Genomic DNA, 17671 nt, shown 5'->3' with positions numbered 1-17671 from the left:
AGAAGACCTTTGGGATTCTTGCCTTGCTTACCCCTCCAGGCTCTCATGCCCTCCACTCACCTTACCACATTGGTTTTATGATCTGTCATGTTCAAATACTTCCTTCTCTGACCAGGACTGGCCTCTCCCTCCCTGCTGGAAGGTGTGTTGGCAGCCCCTCCACTCTGGTGTCTTTGGCCTTGGCTCGGTCATCTCTTTCTTTGATTCCTTCCCAAGCTGGCTTCAGACCCTCCCATGTGCTTGCTTCCTGGGCAATCTGCACACACTCCGTAGCAAACCTTACTCCTCTTTATCCCCCACTACCTGTTCACCTGTCTTTTGGTCAGTACTGCTCTGTGCCATCTCCCCAGCACTTAGCACCGCCCCTAAAGCGGAGCAGGGACTTGGTGAGCGCTACGAGTACCCAGAAGGGAAACCGATTGTCTGAAAGGAAAAGATGTAAATGGCTGACACTTGAGCTGTAACTGGAAAAATAAGCCAGATTTTGCCAGAAGTGGAAGCAGAGGACGACCCTTCTGGCAGAAGGAAGAGTACAGATGAAGGACACTAGAGGACCAGAGTGTTCAGAAACGAAGACACTCCACACACAACTTCATGCGCAGCAAACATTTGGGAACCAATGCTTCTCTCTTTGTTTTGTTCTCTAACAGGAATTATCACACTGTGGTGACTGCCAGTTGATTGGCCTTTCAGTAAACAGTAGGGTCATAGAGTGTAAAGCCTGTGTGTCATTCACATCCACACCCAGAGACTACCCCAAGGTCTTCAAAAATGCATGTTAAGAGAATGTGATTGGAAGGTTAGGTTGTCTAACCCTGGGGCAGGAAAGGAGATGTGAGAGGCCCGTGAGCCAGTTTGTGAAGGGCCTGCTAGTCCATGAAAAACAACTTGGACTTCAACAAGTCTTGACTCAGAGTGGGATGGTGAGGAGGCTTTTAAAGGAAATGTAAGCTGGCATGGTGAAAGGTGGGGAGGCAGAGACCAGCTGTGATGCTACTGAAACAAACTGGGAGACAAGTAACAGCAGGCAAATCCATCATAAGCAGGAGAAGGAAAGCTTTTAGATAGAATAGGTAGGACTTGTAACTGCTTGAGATGAGAAGTGGTTTTTAAAAACTGATCTTATTTTTCTAAGTAGAAATGCCATAAAAATTCATTTTGTTATAATCTCACATCCCAAGGTGAAAATGGGTGCTTCTTTTGAAGCACAGGTTAAAAAAAAATCACACACGAATAAAAAGCCAGTTTTGATTGTTTAGGAAGGATCACCCAACACAAATAGAAAGTGAGAGATGTCATTTCAATATAAACTATTCTCATATCATTTAGTCTCTTTTGTAATATGGGAACTTATCTGTATATCAAAAAGTCTGCCAGAATGTAAACACCAGCAAAAAAGATGGAAATCTAACCTAATAACTTTGGAGAATTCCTGACCTTTCAGAGGTGGACCACATCACTGGGCCCGGCCTAGGGATGACTTCCTGGGCCTCAGTCTAAAACGTTCCAAGCGGAGGTACCTGAGAAGGGCTCTGCAACATATCCAACAGGTTCTCTTGGAAAGTGAACTCTAAACGCGACTTTTTTTCCAGAAATATGTACTTGCTTTGAATATTACAGGAAATCTCAGTCTTACGTGATTATGTTTAAAGACATTGCTATGAATAGCATTATTGAACTTCCAAGTTTTTTAGAGCGAGGATGTTACAACGTATGCCAAAGCAGAAGGCGCCCAGCACCGATGTGATCTTCCCAGTCAATACACGAAGTCCAGAGCGCATCCTGTCGGCGTTCGGACCCGCAGAAGGAACAGGTAAGAAGCACCGGTGCACGGATAAGGCTGGACAGAGTGACCCAGAGAAGCCTTTCCAGGTCACATGTATGTCTACATAATCAACAGCCGAGCGGAGCAGGCACACAGGAAATCAGGCAGCAAGCTTAAAGCCGGTGAACATACTTTACTTTTGTTTTTCCTCCCCATAGAATGGGTCGGGTGGGTGGCACATGCTCGGGTTTGGGAAGACATCCCGAGTCTTCAGCATTTCCCCTGAAACCGCGGAGAACAGAGTTGGCCGACGAGCGGCCCAGGGCACCCGCTCCACGGACAGGCGACGCCGCCTTCTCCCTTTTCCCGGGCGCGCTCAGGGGGCTCTCCTGACCCGACCTCCCGGATGGCCAGACGGCCCCGGGGAGGGTCCGGTCCCGGGATGAGGGGAGGGAGGGGTCGGGGTCTTGGGCCGAGGGGGACGGGGGTCGCGATCCCGGGGTGACAGGGTCAGGGTCCCGGGATGAGGCCGGGGGCGGGAGTCTCGGTCCCCGGCTAAAGTGGGCAGTGGTCGCGGTCCCAGCCGACAGCACCTCCTCCTCAGGTCGCGGCGGGGGCGGTACGGAGAGCGTGCGCGGGGTGGGGCTGCGTGCGCGCCCCCACCAATCACAGGCGTCGCCGGGAGGGGCACGAGCACCGAGAGGCCAGGAGGAGGGGGCGGGCCCGGCGCTGCGCGAGGCCAATCAGGACGCCGTGCCGTCATCACGTAAGGGCGCCGAGCGCCAGTCGGCGGACCAGGCGGTGAGTACGCGGGCGCGCGGGCGCGGGAGCGCGCTGGGCGGGACTTCCGGCGGGGCCCGGAAGCGGGAGCTGTGTGTTCTCATGCGAACGGGAAGGAGCGTTGGGGTGCTGGAGTCGCGAGGTTGAGATATTTTTCGGCCCGAAACGGGAAAGAGTTGCCGCCGCCCCGCCGCCAGTCCGCGCCGCGCCGACCCCCGCCGCTCGTCCGGGCCGGCCGCGCCCCTGCTTCCGCCCCTCCCTCACGGCCCGTCCGCGTGTGGCGCGGTTGCCGGGCACCGGGGCTGCGGCGGTCGGCGGCCGGCCGGCGGCGGTGCTGACAGGTGAGCGCGGCGGCGGGCGGGCTGCTCTGCTCCGCTCCCGCCGCGTCGCGCCCGGCCTCCGCCTCGGACCCGCGCCGCGCCCGCCTGTCATGGGCCGCCATCTTCCCGGAGGACGCGGCCGGGCAGGGCCCAGCGAGTGTAGCCGGGCCGGGGCGCGGGCAGAGGGGTCTGGGTGCGGACCGGGGCGGCGGGCAGGGCTGGGGCCGGCCAGGGCCGGGCCGAGGTCTCGGGGGCCGGGGCAGGGGTAGGGTACGGGCAGCACCGCCGTCCGGCCCGCACTGCGGCGGCCTCGCCCTGCCCTCCGCCGGGGCCCGGGACCGCGGCCGGCCGGGCGGGGAGGGCCCGGGTCACTCGGACCAGGAAGTAGGATCCTGTTGCTCCGGGTATGCTTGGGACGGTCCCGCTCTCCTCAGAGAGGTTTGAGCAGAGGCAGATTCTGGAAGAATTAAGAAAAAATTCTAAAGACGCCTTGTGTTCGAGAAAGGTGCAGGTCAGGAATCTTTTACCACCTGCTTCTCAGTCGTGTCCAATCAGAACGTAAAACTTAAGACTTGTTCAGACTTCACTGTAATTTTGTATTGCAACTTTCCGTGCAGGTCATCTTGTCTTCCCCCTCATTTCTACATAAAACGGTCTTTAATTTAGGCTGAGGTGAAACTTGAGAAGATTATCTGTAGGGTAGCTATACTGTGCGTTTGAGACCCTCTCTTTGGCTGCTCAGTAACTTGCCCTAAATGTTAAGTGGAAGTTTGAAGTTTTGGATAACTGAAGGAATGGAAAGAGTTCCCTGGACTCTTCAGGGAAATCAGGTTGTGTGAGGGTTTTTAGAAAAAGATAATATCAACTTGAATATTGTAAGCATACAAGTTATTTTCTTGTTTTTAAAGTTTTTCTCATGACATTTAGCTGGTCTCTTATTTTGTATTAATTATCTAAAATGCTTTTGAAATAGGTTATGAGTTGTAGTTTGCAAAGACCACAGTGGGGAAGAGTGACGTTCATTTCTTTGGAGGTCAGATAATATGTGCAGTGTGCAATTTCCATACTTCCCCACCTGCCTGGCTCCCTCTAATTTACAGTCAGGGTAATTTACAGAAGTTGAAATGGTTGTGGCTTGTCAACTTTTCTCTGTATTTAATATTCTGAAGGGCAGTTTTATAATCAGGCTCTACGAAATCGCTTGATGTAAGTTTGCTTGAGTTGCTAAGGTGGAATACTTTATGAAAGGCATCAGGTTAGCAAGTTTATTATTCAACCATAAGTTTGATTTGTGTACTTCGTTTTGAAACTTGTGTTTAGTTAGAAATAAATTTCATCCTGTATTTTGAAAAGTTGATGTGTGTTGCCTTTGTAAGATGAAAAAGTGGGTGTGTGAAGAGAGACATGGCTTCTTATTGATTAGAAATTACCCTCTGGGGCTTCACTTTTTTATCTCTAAAAGGAGGATTATAATAACATCAGCCTCATTGGACTGTTTGTAACATATTGATGTTGGCTGTTTTTGCTCTTTTTTTTATTACTCAGATTCTTACTCAGAATTTTGAAAATGGTGTTTACCTTACTACTGTTTTCAATATTCTTTTAGTGAGTGTCAGTTTTAATTTATTAACAGATTTTTTTTTTCTTTATCACATGTATCTGGGCAGAGAAAGCAGGTCTGAGGACAGAATGTGTAGTTGGAGAAAGGATTTATACTATATTTGAGTAGGAGCCAGAGAGAAAATGGATGATAATATGAGAACAGAAGTTTCTTGGCATTTATTTTAACGTGTTTTGTTGAAGAGTAGCCAAAATTAAATGGCAACATGTTCAGGGAAGATTTTGATTTTATTTAAGTTTCCTAGGAATTGCACTTTAAAAAAAATTGAGATTTGGAGAACTTATTGATATTAATATGGTTTTCACAGATAAGCACATGTTTAGACAAATACGTATTTAAAATCTGTGGAAACAAATATTTTACTTAATCACTTGTTTTTAATGAAGCAGTCTTCATATATCTATCATAAAACAGTTCCAAAATACTTAAGTGCAAGGTGGGAACATCATGTTTTTAATGTTAATAACAATAAACAGTGCTTTAAAGTAGCCCCACTACTTAACATAGATTTGCAACAATATTACAAGTTTTTGCAATGATAGAGCTGTAGTTGATGTTACCAACCAAGTGGCTGACAAACTCCTTTCACTGTTAATTTCAGTGTCCTGCTGCTGGAATTCATACTTTCTGTAGTGATAACTAGGATTATAACCTAGGTCTTCTAATTTTAGTAACTTGTGTTTTCTTTATGATTGTCCCTTGAGATTGCAAAAAGCTCTGTAGCTATAGTACTTTAAATTCCATTTGTTTTCGTCTTAATATTTAAGGCACAAGTTTCAAATAGGCTTTCATAACACATGCTGTACTCTTGCAGGGTTCTCTCATATTTAAGGATTTTTTTTTCCCGATTGGTAAATGCAAGAAAATCATGTATATTCTTGTAATTCCTCCTATAAGACCATTGACTCAACCTTTTAATAATGGAGAGAAGAAAACAAGCACTGAAGTTGTGTTTATGGAAAGTGCATTGTTAAAAGAAACAGACACTGCTACAGGGTTTGGTCGCTTATGCTCCTTTGTAAAACTTTATTCCTGTAAAGAGTTCTCCTTTTTCTGTAAGAGCTAATTTTAGAGTACCTAGTAAAGGAGGCACTGCCTTCTGAGAGGGTTAAACTCACCAGACCTGATTTTAATTTAGTTCAGTTTGAACTTTTTGCTCCTAATTGTTGCACTTGTTGGTATCTTTGGAGCTACTCTACTTCTGGAGTTATCTTGATTAGAAAATGAATTTCTTTATTAGAATGTGGAATTGTAAGGTAGATAACCATTAGGTTCTCTTACTGAAAGGAGGAGGATATTTCCAACATGGAAATTTTTTTCCCTAATGTTCTAGCGCTTTATTTTTCCCACATGTAAATGTCTTCCTTATGATCAGGCAAAATGATTAAGTCAGCTTATGTTTCCTTCCTTCTCACCTCCCCCACCCCAAACCTTTTGTTCCTTCAGTGCTTTATAAACTTTTTCATCATTTTTTTGGAGAAGCAGTCATGGTTCCTGTGTAATCATGAAGGGTTGCAGGTGAGTGATGCCACCTCTTTTGTGCCTTCTGTCATGGTCTGGTTTCCTCTTTAGTGTCAGACCTACTTCCCTACTATAGTGAGACTTGGGCCACAGAGTGCATTCTGTAACATGGTGGACATTTCCTATTTAACTTAAATTTGATAATCCTTGAGGTGAGACTTAGTCTTCACTGAAAATGTTCTTTATGAAATCTGATATGCAAAAGTTTTGGCTTAAAAATTGATAAATTAGGGTGATATTTGTGTGATAAAAATAAAATGCTCTTTTATTTACACACACCATTTTTGTCACACTGTAGTGAGAGGTTGCTTTAAAGGCATATCCTGATTGTTAGGCCCTTTGTAAAAACTCCTCAGTGACTGTCCCCTGCCTAACTAAGAAGTGCCCAGGGGCCTTGCCACTTCTGCCTTCTCCTTGCCGGCTGGGCCACCTTTGGTTGGCCTGCTCTGGCCACAGTCCTCTCCCTAAAACCATGGCCTTGTCTTTGCTCTCTCTTTCCTTTGCCTGGAATTGAAGGTCTTTTCTTCTTTTTTTTTGACTTAGCTCCTTAACCCATCCTTAGAAAGGTATTTCAGGAATGCTTGCCTTAATTTTTAATGTCATGCTGAGTGCTTCTCTGTTTCCATAGCACCCCAAGGCATTGCACTAATTAATTAATGTAAGCTTCTTGTGGGCAAGATCCTTTTATGTCCCTAATCTCTTTGCCCAGCCCGGGGCCAAGTGTTGCACTACAGATGTTGAGGAAACTTTGTTTCACTAGAGGGATAAGGTACCTCCCACCTCAGTTTTAGAGGAATTATTTGCATGCTTTCATAAACAAACATGCAAATTTTTACTTGAAAAGAATGCAATAGAAAATGCATAAAAATTCTACTTACAAAATGTTAACTGACTTGATAGCTACATCTAGCACGTACACTATTTTAGGTGGAGTGATTTAACTACGTGACCTCTAGATGATATTCTTTCTCAGTCTTTAAAAATGTGCCCCTTTTGATAACAATATTTCTTACCTTCTTTATTTTGCTTTGAAATGAAAACAAATTATATTAGCCAAAAACAAAGCAATTACAATAGTGAAAATGTATTTTTAAACTTCAGTGGATTTTTCAATTTTTTATTCCCTTTTGAGAATCATTGCTCCATGACCTGGTGCAGAGCAGGGCCACTGAGAGGAAAGAGGAGAGTTCATTCATTCCTTTTTTGAGCGGGTATTTTTGATCAACCACACATTAGCAGTACAAAGATGAATGATACCAGAACTTTTCTCTAAGGCTTGTGGTCTAGAAGGAATTAAGACAATGAATTGTTTTATTTAAAGTAAAGTAGACCAGCATTTTTGGACTCTTGAACCCTCTGTACGTGAAACTTCTTTAGGACTCTCCACTCCACGCTTCCTTGAGCAGTCCCGTTAGGACAGTCGAGTTTATTGTAGTGTGGAGTGTGGTGGACATCCCTCATCTCCCTTCCCTGCTTTATTTTTGTTTGTAGCACTTACTACTACGTTATAACATGCCATGTAATTCCTGTATTTTACGTACCTTGTGTCTTCTTGTACTTGAATGTAAACCCTATGAAGTTGAGGGTTTCTGTCTCTTCTGTTCATTGCTATGAACCCAGACCTTAGAAAACAGTATGCACTAAATAATTGATGAGTAAATCCCAGGGTTGTAATGGTGAACAAAAGAGAAAATTGCCCTCCTCTCTGGAACTTTCTGTCCACTGAGGCAGGGAGACAAACAGATAATGTTGTGCTGGGAGGTTGTCATGTAGACCTTGAGGGATTGGGCAAGGGGAGGGAGCCTTCTAGGCAGAGGATAATGGTGCAAAAACTCTGAGCTAGGATCTGATTCTGAGAGGCTGGCGACAGGGATGGGGTGGGCAAGGCAGCAGCGGGGTCCTGCAGGGTCTGGAGCTCCTGGCATGGGTGAGAATTGTGCTTTCTATCCTAAGAACAGTGAGAAGCAGTCAGAGGGTTTGAAACAGGAGTATTCCAAGACCAGAATTGCCTTTTTAAGCAATCCTTCTGCTTTACAGAGACTTGTGTCGAAGGGGAGGAATGGATGCATACAGACTGGTTTTACTTGGCCCCAGGGTGGCAAGCTCTCTTGCTTACACTTGTGTTTGTCACAGTGGAACAGTCCAAGCCCTGGTCTAAATGAAGAATAGGTTGCTTAGAACCCCTTTCATTTGTATTACACATAATCATGTGTGTTTAAAAAATACTTTTAAAATAGGCCTCAAACCTGCTAGCATTTGTCACTTGTTTAAAGTATACTTGTTTAAAGTATAAAGTATATTTGTTATTTCAGCTTTTATTAAGGCAGACTAATTAACAGATTCCTTTTTTAGAAACATCTCTGAAAAATGAGAACATTTTGTTTTCAGATTTCAAAAAGCTTTGTTTTATTGTCAAAGCTTGAAAATATAGGGATTAAAAACATAGTGACCAGTTGGATATAGATTTACAAGTTGCCTCGATTATTATCTCTTTCTGAATATATTAAACATTCCCTTTTCAAATATTTTTTTCTGGAAATAAACAAGTCCTTTAAAACCTCTTCTTTAAATACTTAATACTTTCTGAACATTTTTATTTCTGTTTGTTGATTACATATGTCTCTGTATTTCATTGTTGAGATTCTACCATCTGTATAATTTCTGCCTTGCCATGTACAGGTGACCCTTGAACAACGGAGGGGTTGGGGAGCCAGTCCTCTGCACAGTTGAAAATAAGAATAGAACTTTCCAGTTGGCTCTCTGTATCTGTGGTCCCACACCCGTGGACTCAACCAACCTTGGGTCGTGTAGTACTGTAGTACATATTTATTGAAAAAAATCTGTGTATAAGTGGACCCACACAGTTCTGTGTTGTTGAGTCAACTGTGTGTGTGTGTGTGTGTGTGTGTGTGTGTGTGAGTCATAAGCACACTGCATATAGTATGTACTGTAATCCATTGCTGCCTGGCTTCTCACAACTCCCATGGTCAGGGAATAACAGCAGCCTTTAAAAGCAGACTTGAAGTCCCCATGGAGAGAGTTGCCTTTTAAAAATCTGGGTATTTAGAAGGCAAAAGCATTTGATCTTTGCTTGTACTTTTATGGTATGCTGGTTGTCATTTAGTGCAGAAGCTCAGTGTGGAAACCTTTTGGGATAAACCTTTCTCTGGCATTATTGTAAGGTCCATGTTCCTTTTGGATTCATATCTGTATCTCCAGTGATGTTTGGTGTCAGACTAGAATGCTATTTCTAGTTTCCCTTCGTACAGACCATTTCCCTTGGAGTACAGACCATTGTACAAGTGAGTAACTATGAGTCAGCAGTGTTTGCTTCTTCACACCTTAAATATCTAGGCAGGGGAAGGGCAGCTGGTGAGGACAGAAGGATGCAGTGATTAAAGCAGCTCATACGTAGTACTTGCTGTCTGTGCGTGTGGCCCTTAGTTTTTCACAGCTCTTCCTATTTCTTTGTATACATTGACAAATTTTCCTTTATTCTGCTGAAATCATTATCTTTCAGGGCTCAGTGCAGGAGAGCTAATCCTAAACATGAAAGGACCGGAAGTAGAAAATAGGATCACCAAATAAAATTGCAGAAGCATTCAGGCACACAGATAGAATTTGAAAGTCTCTGTGACCTGGCGAAACTTTCAGTTTAGAGTGAAATGTTTTCCTACAAAAGAGTGGCTTGGGATCCTAAAATGACCATAAATTTTAGTATTTTCAGTCATGGACACTCTTAGCGTACTGTTCTTTGAAGTTTAGAATGTTGAGAGTGTGTTTGATTGTCATTGTGGAGGTTTTTAATCTGTTAATGTAGTTTTAAGTTTTTCGTGAAATCGCAAGATTACAGCTCAAGATAAAAAACCGTAGATCAGGTGTTTTCCCAAATTCACTGTATGGCCACAAGTCATATTACAGCGGTCCTCTCTTGTCTGTGGGGGATACATTCCCACAGTGGATGCCTGAAGCTGCGGATAGTGCCATAACTCCTATATAATTTTTTCCTATACATACATACCTAGGATAAAGTTTATACATTAGGCACAGTAAGACATTAACAATAATAATAAGATATGACAATTATAACCATATAGCATAATAGGAGTTATGTGAATGTGGTCTCAAAGTACCTTATTGTACAAATTTAATGCCTTTTCCATCTTAACTAATCATTTATCAAACACTGTGGCTATAACTTTTGCACTTTGAGGTGCGACAGAAAAACTAGCACGAATTTCTTTTTCCTTCACAATTTTCAGTGTTCATACTATAGATCTTAACCTTAGCACACAATTTTTATCCTTATTAAGTCAGGAATTTTTACCTTTTCACTTAAAGGAAGCACTTCACAGCTTCTCTTTGGCATATCTAAATTGCCAGCATCACTACTCTTGTACTTTGGGGCAATTATTAAATAAAATAAGGGTCCCTTGAACTCCAGCACTGCCAGACTGTGATAGCTGATCTGATAGCCAGCTGGGTGCTGAGTGACTAATGGGCGGGATACGAGCTGCACAAAGGGTTGAGTCACGTCCCGGGTGGGACAGTGCAAGATTGGGCTGTGCTACTCAGATGGCGCGCAATTGAAAACCTATGAATTGTTTATTTCTGGGATTTTCCACTTGATATTTTTGGACCATGGTTGACCCTGGGTAACCAAAAGCATGGAAAGCAAACCACGGATAGGGAGGGACTACTATGTTAGGTAATATTCTGAGTGGGGCAAATGAAAGCTAGATCATTAACTTCCAATTTACAGTTTGGTGCGTGGGGGTGAGGTTAGGTAGGTTTATTGATAATTGGTGAAGAATAAGTGTACTAAGTGTTTAATAATTAACAATACACGTAATCAGCCTTAATCCAGTTACATGGAGTAGTTTGGTTTTTTTTGTTTTTGTTTTTGCCCTACGCGGGCCTCTCACTGTTGTGGCCTCTCCCGTTGCGGAGCACAGGCTCTGGACGCGCAGGCTCTGCGGCCATGGCTCACGGGCCCAGCCGCTCTGCGGCATGCGGGATCCTCCCGGACCGGGACACGAACCCGTGTCCCCTGCATCGGCAGGCGGACCCTCAACCACTGCGCCACCAGGGAAGCCCGAGTAGTTTGTTTTTATCAGTGCCGTTGTTACCTGCCTGGAATTATAAGACTGAGAGGGAAACCTTTTATCCTTTTTGACTATTCATGTAATGTTTGGTGTGAATGAAATAACACTTTGAAGTAAGTCATTTTCTGAGACTTTGAGTTTTGGTCTACATTATTTTATTAACTGAGATTTGATAATAGTTTCTGAAAATAACTGCCAGAAAAATTGTGTAGTATTACAGTTGTAGTGTGAGGGTTTTAGAGCTCTAAAGATTCAGAGACTGAAACCCACAGTAGTAAAATTAATTAGAAATACAGCTAGTTGGCTGGTGGCAGAGTGAGGACTATAACTTCGGTCCACTATTAATAGAACTCAGTAGGATACTTTTCAAGTTATACCCTTAACAGTGGAATTTCAAAAGAAAAATTGAAATTGGTGAAAGTGTTAGTTTTATGTATCCTATAGAATTTTAAGTCAGCATTTTATTGTTACGTTTTTAAAGCAGATTTGTAAAGCAGCCATTAAACTGTGCTTTTTAAAACATTGAATTAATGTTTTTACTACAGGAAAATTAAGGGTTTTGTTTGCCATTTTAGATAATTTAACCTATTAGCTTTAATCCATTTAAAATCCTTCCTGTTAGGAAGGCGCTAACAGGTCTTTTGTCTGTATCATATATTCAGACTCGTCTTTGAAAAATAGTCTAAGGAAAATTCATTTAAATTCAGTGGTTTCCTTCCTAAAGCATTTAGACCTTAACATCCGCACCCCGGTGCAGGGCTCTGCCTTCAGGCTTTGGAAGCAGCAGCCCCTGTGTTCACACCCACCACCTTTCTGTGAAGAGGAGGGCGGGCTCCAGAGCTCTGAGCACCTCTCCAGGCCTTCAGTTCGACCTTGTCTATTTGTGTTCCTTCCTGCCGTGTGTCCAGTGATTTCACACCTCCATAGCCTGCAGCTTTCCTAAACGGAGACCTGAGCGCAGGTCATCCTCCGCAGTGTATTGGACTTGTAATTCAGGTGACCCAAAGCCCTTGCTGCTTTTTTCCCCATTTGTTCTTTGGAACATCTGTTTTACTGTTTAGGAACATCTGTTTTACTGTTTAGGAAACTGAGGCCTGGAGACAGGTACCTTATATCACACGAGAAAAGAGCAGAAAATGGGATTTGCCTAACTTCTTGTTTCCAAGCCCACTGCAAATAGTGCCCAATTCTCAGAAAGCATAGGTGTCTTGCATAAAGGTGTCTTAGGTCCAGTAACCTGATAGATTTGAGAGCAATAAACACAGCATAGCTAATCATCAGAAATGCTGGCTTTAATTAAAAAGTTTTAATAGTTGTTTTATAGTGATGATTGTTGAGGTCAGGGGTAGCCCACAACAGAAGTCTGAGAGAAGGTCATTTACCTTGCTGAGCAGTAATTCAAAATTATTGGAGCTGATTCTGATCCTCATAGTTGGCTTGGAACTTTTATGGTGATGTTATTAGTTTCATCGTCTTTTGAACTGTAATCCTAAGTGGGCTAGGACTTGTGATCCAGTTACTTACAAAATGGAGATGGTATTATGTTGGAATATCAAATTGAAAGATTATCCAAAGTAGTACATGCTTTTGAATTATAACTGTGGAACATAAATTCTTTTTTCAAACATGGTATCATTTTTGTAAGGAATGCTTCATGTTAGGGGGTATTTGATGTATTTTAATATTAACTGATTTGCACCGTCATTTTGGAAAACATGAAAGTGTGTTCAATTGTCAAACCTAATCTTTGAGGATCGTGATTAGGTTCTGTGCTTGGACTCAGTGGCTGTTACTTTCTGAGTACAATGTGGTACGGGTGTCCGTGCTGTCCTATTCGGAAGTGGAGCACTCCTCTGGAACCTTCCATAAGCCAAAATGGTATAAAGCAAAGAAGCAGTTACCTTAGGACACATCTTGTTAAGGGAGGCAGAGAATAGATGGAGGTAAAGCCCAGATGCTCACAGACGCAGCTCACAGCCAGGTGGCTGGGTGCTGAGATGCTGAGTGTGGCGGGGGAAGAAGCTCAGCGAGGCTGCTCTCACTGCTCTAGTGAGCGATGCCTCTGTAACTGCTGCAAAACGAACGCAGAAAGCTGCCAAGCCGCCATTTTTGATTTTCGCAAAAGCAAAAGTTCTCTTCAGGTCTCTTGGTTAGCAAAAACGGGTACTAACATAGGCCTTTCGTACAAGCAAACTTTGGCAAAGTGGGAGATCTCTGTGTTTCATAGCTCCCTGGAGCCGGTGCCTGGTTGTTTGCTGGCACTTGTTTGAGCACATGCTCTGTGCTGACAGGCCCTAAATATGCTCACCACCTGCTGGGTGGGGGTCCCTGCTCTTACTGTCCTCATCCCACGCCCAGCCTGATGTCATAGGTGGACTTGGGGTGAGGAGGGAATCCTTGAGCTCCTGGGTTTGTGTTTAACATTTCTAGTGTATGTCCATTTTTCCAGTGGAAGGAGTCATAACTTTCAGCATACTTTCAGAAGGATCTTTGACCTCTACTTTCTTTTTTTTTTTTTTTTTTAAATTTATTTATTTTTGGCTGTGTTGGGTCTTCATTGCTGCGTGCAGGCTTTCTTTAGTTGCAGCGAACGGGGGCTACTCTTCTTGGAGGTGCACAGGCTTCTCATTGAGGTGGCTTCTTTTGTTGCAGAGCACAGGCTCTAGGCACGTGGGCTTCAGTAGTTGTGGCGTGTGGGCTCAGTAGTTGTGGCTCACAGGCTCTAGAGCACAGGTTTAGTAGTTGTGGCACATGGGCTTAGTTGTTCCGTGGCATGTGGGATCTTCCTGGACCAGGGATCGAACCTGTATCCCCTGCATTGACAGGCGGATTCTTAACTACTGAGCCACCAGGGAAGTCCTGACCTCTACTTTCAATACAAATAATAGGTTTTGTGTGTTTGCCGCTTAGGAGTTTCTTCTGTGAGTTGTCATTTTGATAATTAAATGTAATTTTTTATTGCCAACATCACTTTGTATTTAACTCTTCTGTATGTTCAGATCCTAAGTGCACACTTACATGTATGTACACACATGTACACACATATACAAAACCTAGAGAGTATCTAAAATAAAATGAAAGTGAACTCAAAGTAATTTTACTGTGATCTAAGAATGTTGCCTTTTCCCACATTAACACATCATTTGGAATATTCAGCAACAGAAGCTTTCACTTGGAGTCATCTCATTTTCTGAGCTTTATATTTTAAATACTAGGAATTTCCTCCCACATGTTTAGTGCATGAAAGATGAGATGATTAAACACATTTCCTGAGATTATGCTCTGTTGGGTACTGTATCAGGATACAGCGGTCAAGAAAGTAGATACTTTCCCACCCTCCCAGTACTGGAGAGATGGCTGCCTCGCTGCGTGTAAAGGGTTTGCAACTCAGGCTTTGTGGAGAGCATGGGGAGTGACATTTCCAGCTGGGCTGGCTGGTTGGTGTCCCAGTGTCCTGAGTGCCTGCGTGGTGGGTGTATGCTGAGGGTGGGATGCAGGTCTCCTGTTTCAGGAGTGTCATTCTGCGGAAGGATTGGTGGGACGGGGAAGACCTAGGAGGTTGAGGTAGTCATTCTGTGCAAAGATTATGGTTACTGGAACAGTTTAGTGACGGTAGAGGTGAGGAGGTATAAGCTTATGTGAGAGAAGGGGTTAGAAATTTATTTGCAGGTTTCTGGTTAGAGCAGCAGGGTAGATGATGTACTGTCTTTCCTTGAGATTGAGGAATTGTCATTTTTGTTTGTTTGATATGAGAATGGATTTTTTTAAATGGTTGATTTTGAGGAATCCATAGGTCAAAAAATGTTTGCCAGATATTTGCTTAGATGCACTGAAATTTAACACATGGTGTTAACTGAAATCAGGAAAAGCTGAGAGCAGAAGGCCCAGTGAGGTAGAAGCTCCAGGTGATGACCTCCTGGTGAAACCAGCTACATGTGGGCAGCAAAGTGCTGGGGCTGGTGGGCTGCTCTTTGTTTTCTCTCTGTTCCTCTTCCTACCAGTTGAGTTGTTTGCTTACACGAGCCAATTAAGTTTGTCCCCGAGTTTGTTCAGGGCAGTTGTACTCATTAGTAGATGATTTAACTAATATAAACTGATAAAAATAGTACAAAACAGTTATCATAGGAAAACTAATTTGAAAACTTTGGAGTGTCTCAATAAAAACAAATCACCAAAACTGCTATTAAATTAGGTAGATGGATATGACAACTATAAAAAATTGGGGAATAATTATTCTAGAAGCATTGCACCATTCAGATTATTTTTTAAGTATCTAAGTTGTACTTTAAGGAAACAAGTGAAAGTCTTAGGTGATTCATTAGGATGTGGTTTAGGTGAGAAAGAAATAAAAGAACGTCCAATAGACTAACTCAGTCTAAGAAAAAGGCCCAAGTGATGAGTATATTACAAGTTCAGGTGGCTCAGGATTCATGTATCAGGTTTCAGAATCGCCTCCCTTACTATACAGTTACTTCCTGTCACATAGGATTAGAGAGCATCCAGGGAGGGTCAGAGAGGAGGAGCAGAAAAGCAGGCACATGAGGAAGAGAGCGCTTGCAGAGGCCGCCTTCTGGTCCATCTAGTGTCAGGCAGGCGAGTGGCCGTCTTGGAAGGAACAGTGTCCTTGGAGAGGCTGCATCTGGTCCAGGACCTCCCCAGTCACTTGGTTTTGTTCTGCTTCTCTTGTCTCCACTCTCCCTCCCTTGTGCTCTGCCTTTGGAGACAGCACGGGCTGGGCATGTTTAGACAGGGACAGGAGGAGGAGGTTGAAGATATAGGAAAAGAGAAGGGAATGGGATCCAGACCACAGATAAATGACCAGCGCTCTTACAATTAACAGGTAGTTTTTTCTCTAAACCTTCTCTGATATAGAAACTGCAGAGAAAAACTCATTCATTTTCATGAAGTTTTTAAAAGTTGTCTTAGGTGCAGGTTGTATGTATTTGGGTTCCTTGCCTTGACTTTCGAGGTCTAGTTTTCAAGAGCTATATAAGATTATAGTTGTTATGGAATATTTCCCTTTCACCAAAGTGCTAAGAAATATAGGTCTATTAGAAATACTAAATTCAGGAAAGGAAAGATGCACATTAACGTAGATCTTGAAATAAGTCATATTTTATCACTACTTATAAAGCTGTTAAGTGGCTTTTAATTTTTAAGGAAGATGATTTGCATGTCAGGTAACAAGATTTTAGGGAAGACCCATAGGGCTGTACATGGGGCTTGAGGAAGATAGGTTGCGCTATTTATTACGGCCATCTGTTGCATCAAATACAGCTATTTACTGCTTTGGAGCTCTGCAGACCCTGTGGGAATTTCATTGTCCTTCCTTTGGAGAAACATTACATATTCAAGATGTTCTTGCTTTGTTTTGGTTTATTGCTTAGTTGATTAATGTAGATCAGAAGTACCTTTTCCCCACAGCAAAGCTTTTCTTTTTTTTTTTGCGGTACGCGGGCCTCTCACTGTTGTGGCGTCTCCCGTTGCGGAGCACAGGCTCCGGACGCACAGGCTCAGCGGCCATGGCTCACGGGCCCAGCCGCTCTGCGGCATGTGGGATCTTCCTGGACCAGAGCACGAACCCGTGTCCCCTGCATCGGCAGGCGAACTCTCAACCACTGCACCACCAGGGAAGCCCCAAAGCTTTTCTTTTAATTTAACATACTTGAAAATTACATGTTGATAGTACCTTAAGAAATTGGTCTGTTACAGGATGAAGAAGTGAAAATATTCTGTCAGTATCAGGTGTACAGTTTTTTTAAATCACTGAATTTGTATATGGTTCCAGAACTTCGAACAATCGTGCCACCTCTAGTTCTGGTTTTGTGGCGCCCTCCTAGGAATAATAAACATGTCCCAGTTTGAGCAGCACAGGGTTAAAGCAGCTCTAAGATGTTTCCAGCTCTGACGTTCTGTCATTCTTTAAAATGTTGAGTTCTAAGTTTGCTCACCACCCCCCACCCGTCTTCCTCTTCAGGTTAAAGAGTATTGTGCTCTTTCAACTGAAAAACTGTAGTTATGTGATTATAAATTGGAAAGCACAATAGAACGTGATAGGCAGTCCTTGAAAAAATGCAAGATTCATTAAAAGGGTGAGGTGAATAGAGACTTTTTCCCATAAAAAGAGTTGAAGAAATGTACTGTCCAGAGTTTATTTTTGAAGAGGGCTTCTGGGTCTCTTGAAAGACACTTTTGTGGTATTGGTTCAGACTTTAGGTACAGGTGTATACTATTGGTATATTTGGCTATCAGCATTTTTTGTTTTCAAATGTAAATGAGAGAAAGTGATTTTTGTGGAGAGTTTCAATAATCTCAAGAAAGTGATCACATGTTCAAAATGAAAGTAACAAAGCTGTATAGTTTAGGGGAAAAAAACCTATATATGCTCAGTCCCCTAAGGTAAAAATAAATTATGAAAGATACTGAATGAAGCAGTTCTGCTCTTTGTCCAAAGGGTGATATTATGCATGAAAGGTCAGCAGTGATTGTTTTTTCCTGCTCTAGACTATAGACACGTTCAGCTTTCTATCAGCAAGGTTAGTGTGTGTCTGAGAACAGA

General features: G+C 43.1%; 1 protein-coding gene across 1 annotated transcript in view; it reads left to right on the top strand.

Annotated features, from left to right (window-relative positions):
• Positions 1-2667: 2667 nt before the first annotated feature.
• LARP4B (La ribonucleoprotein 4B) overlaps positions 2668-17671 on the top strand; it is an 87927-nt gene continuing 72923 nt past the window's right edge. The window contains exon 1 of the mRNA XM_082854426.1: positions 2668-2886. The gene's annotated coding sequence lies outside the window, so the exon portion shown is untranslated. The remainder of the gene's footprint in view (positions 2887-17671) is intronic.

Source organism: Leucopleurus acutus (assembly GCF_964270905.1).
Source record: "Leucopleurus acutus genome assembly, chromosome: 1".
In the NCBI taxonomy this organism is placed as follows: domain Eukaryota; kingdom Metazoa; phylum Chordata; class Mammalia; order Artiodactyla; family Delphinidae; genus Leucopleurus; species Leucopleurus acutus.
The sequence above is the reverse complement of the archived record's forward strand: the minus strand, read 5'-3'. Positions and strand labels throughout refer to the sequence as shown.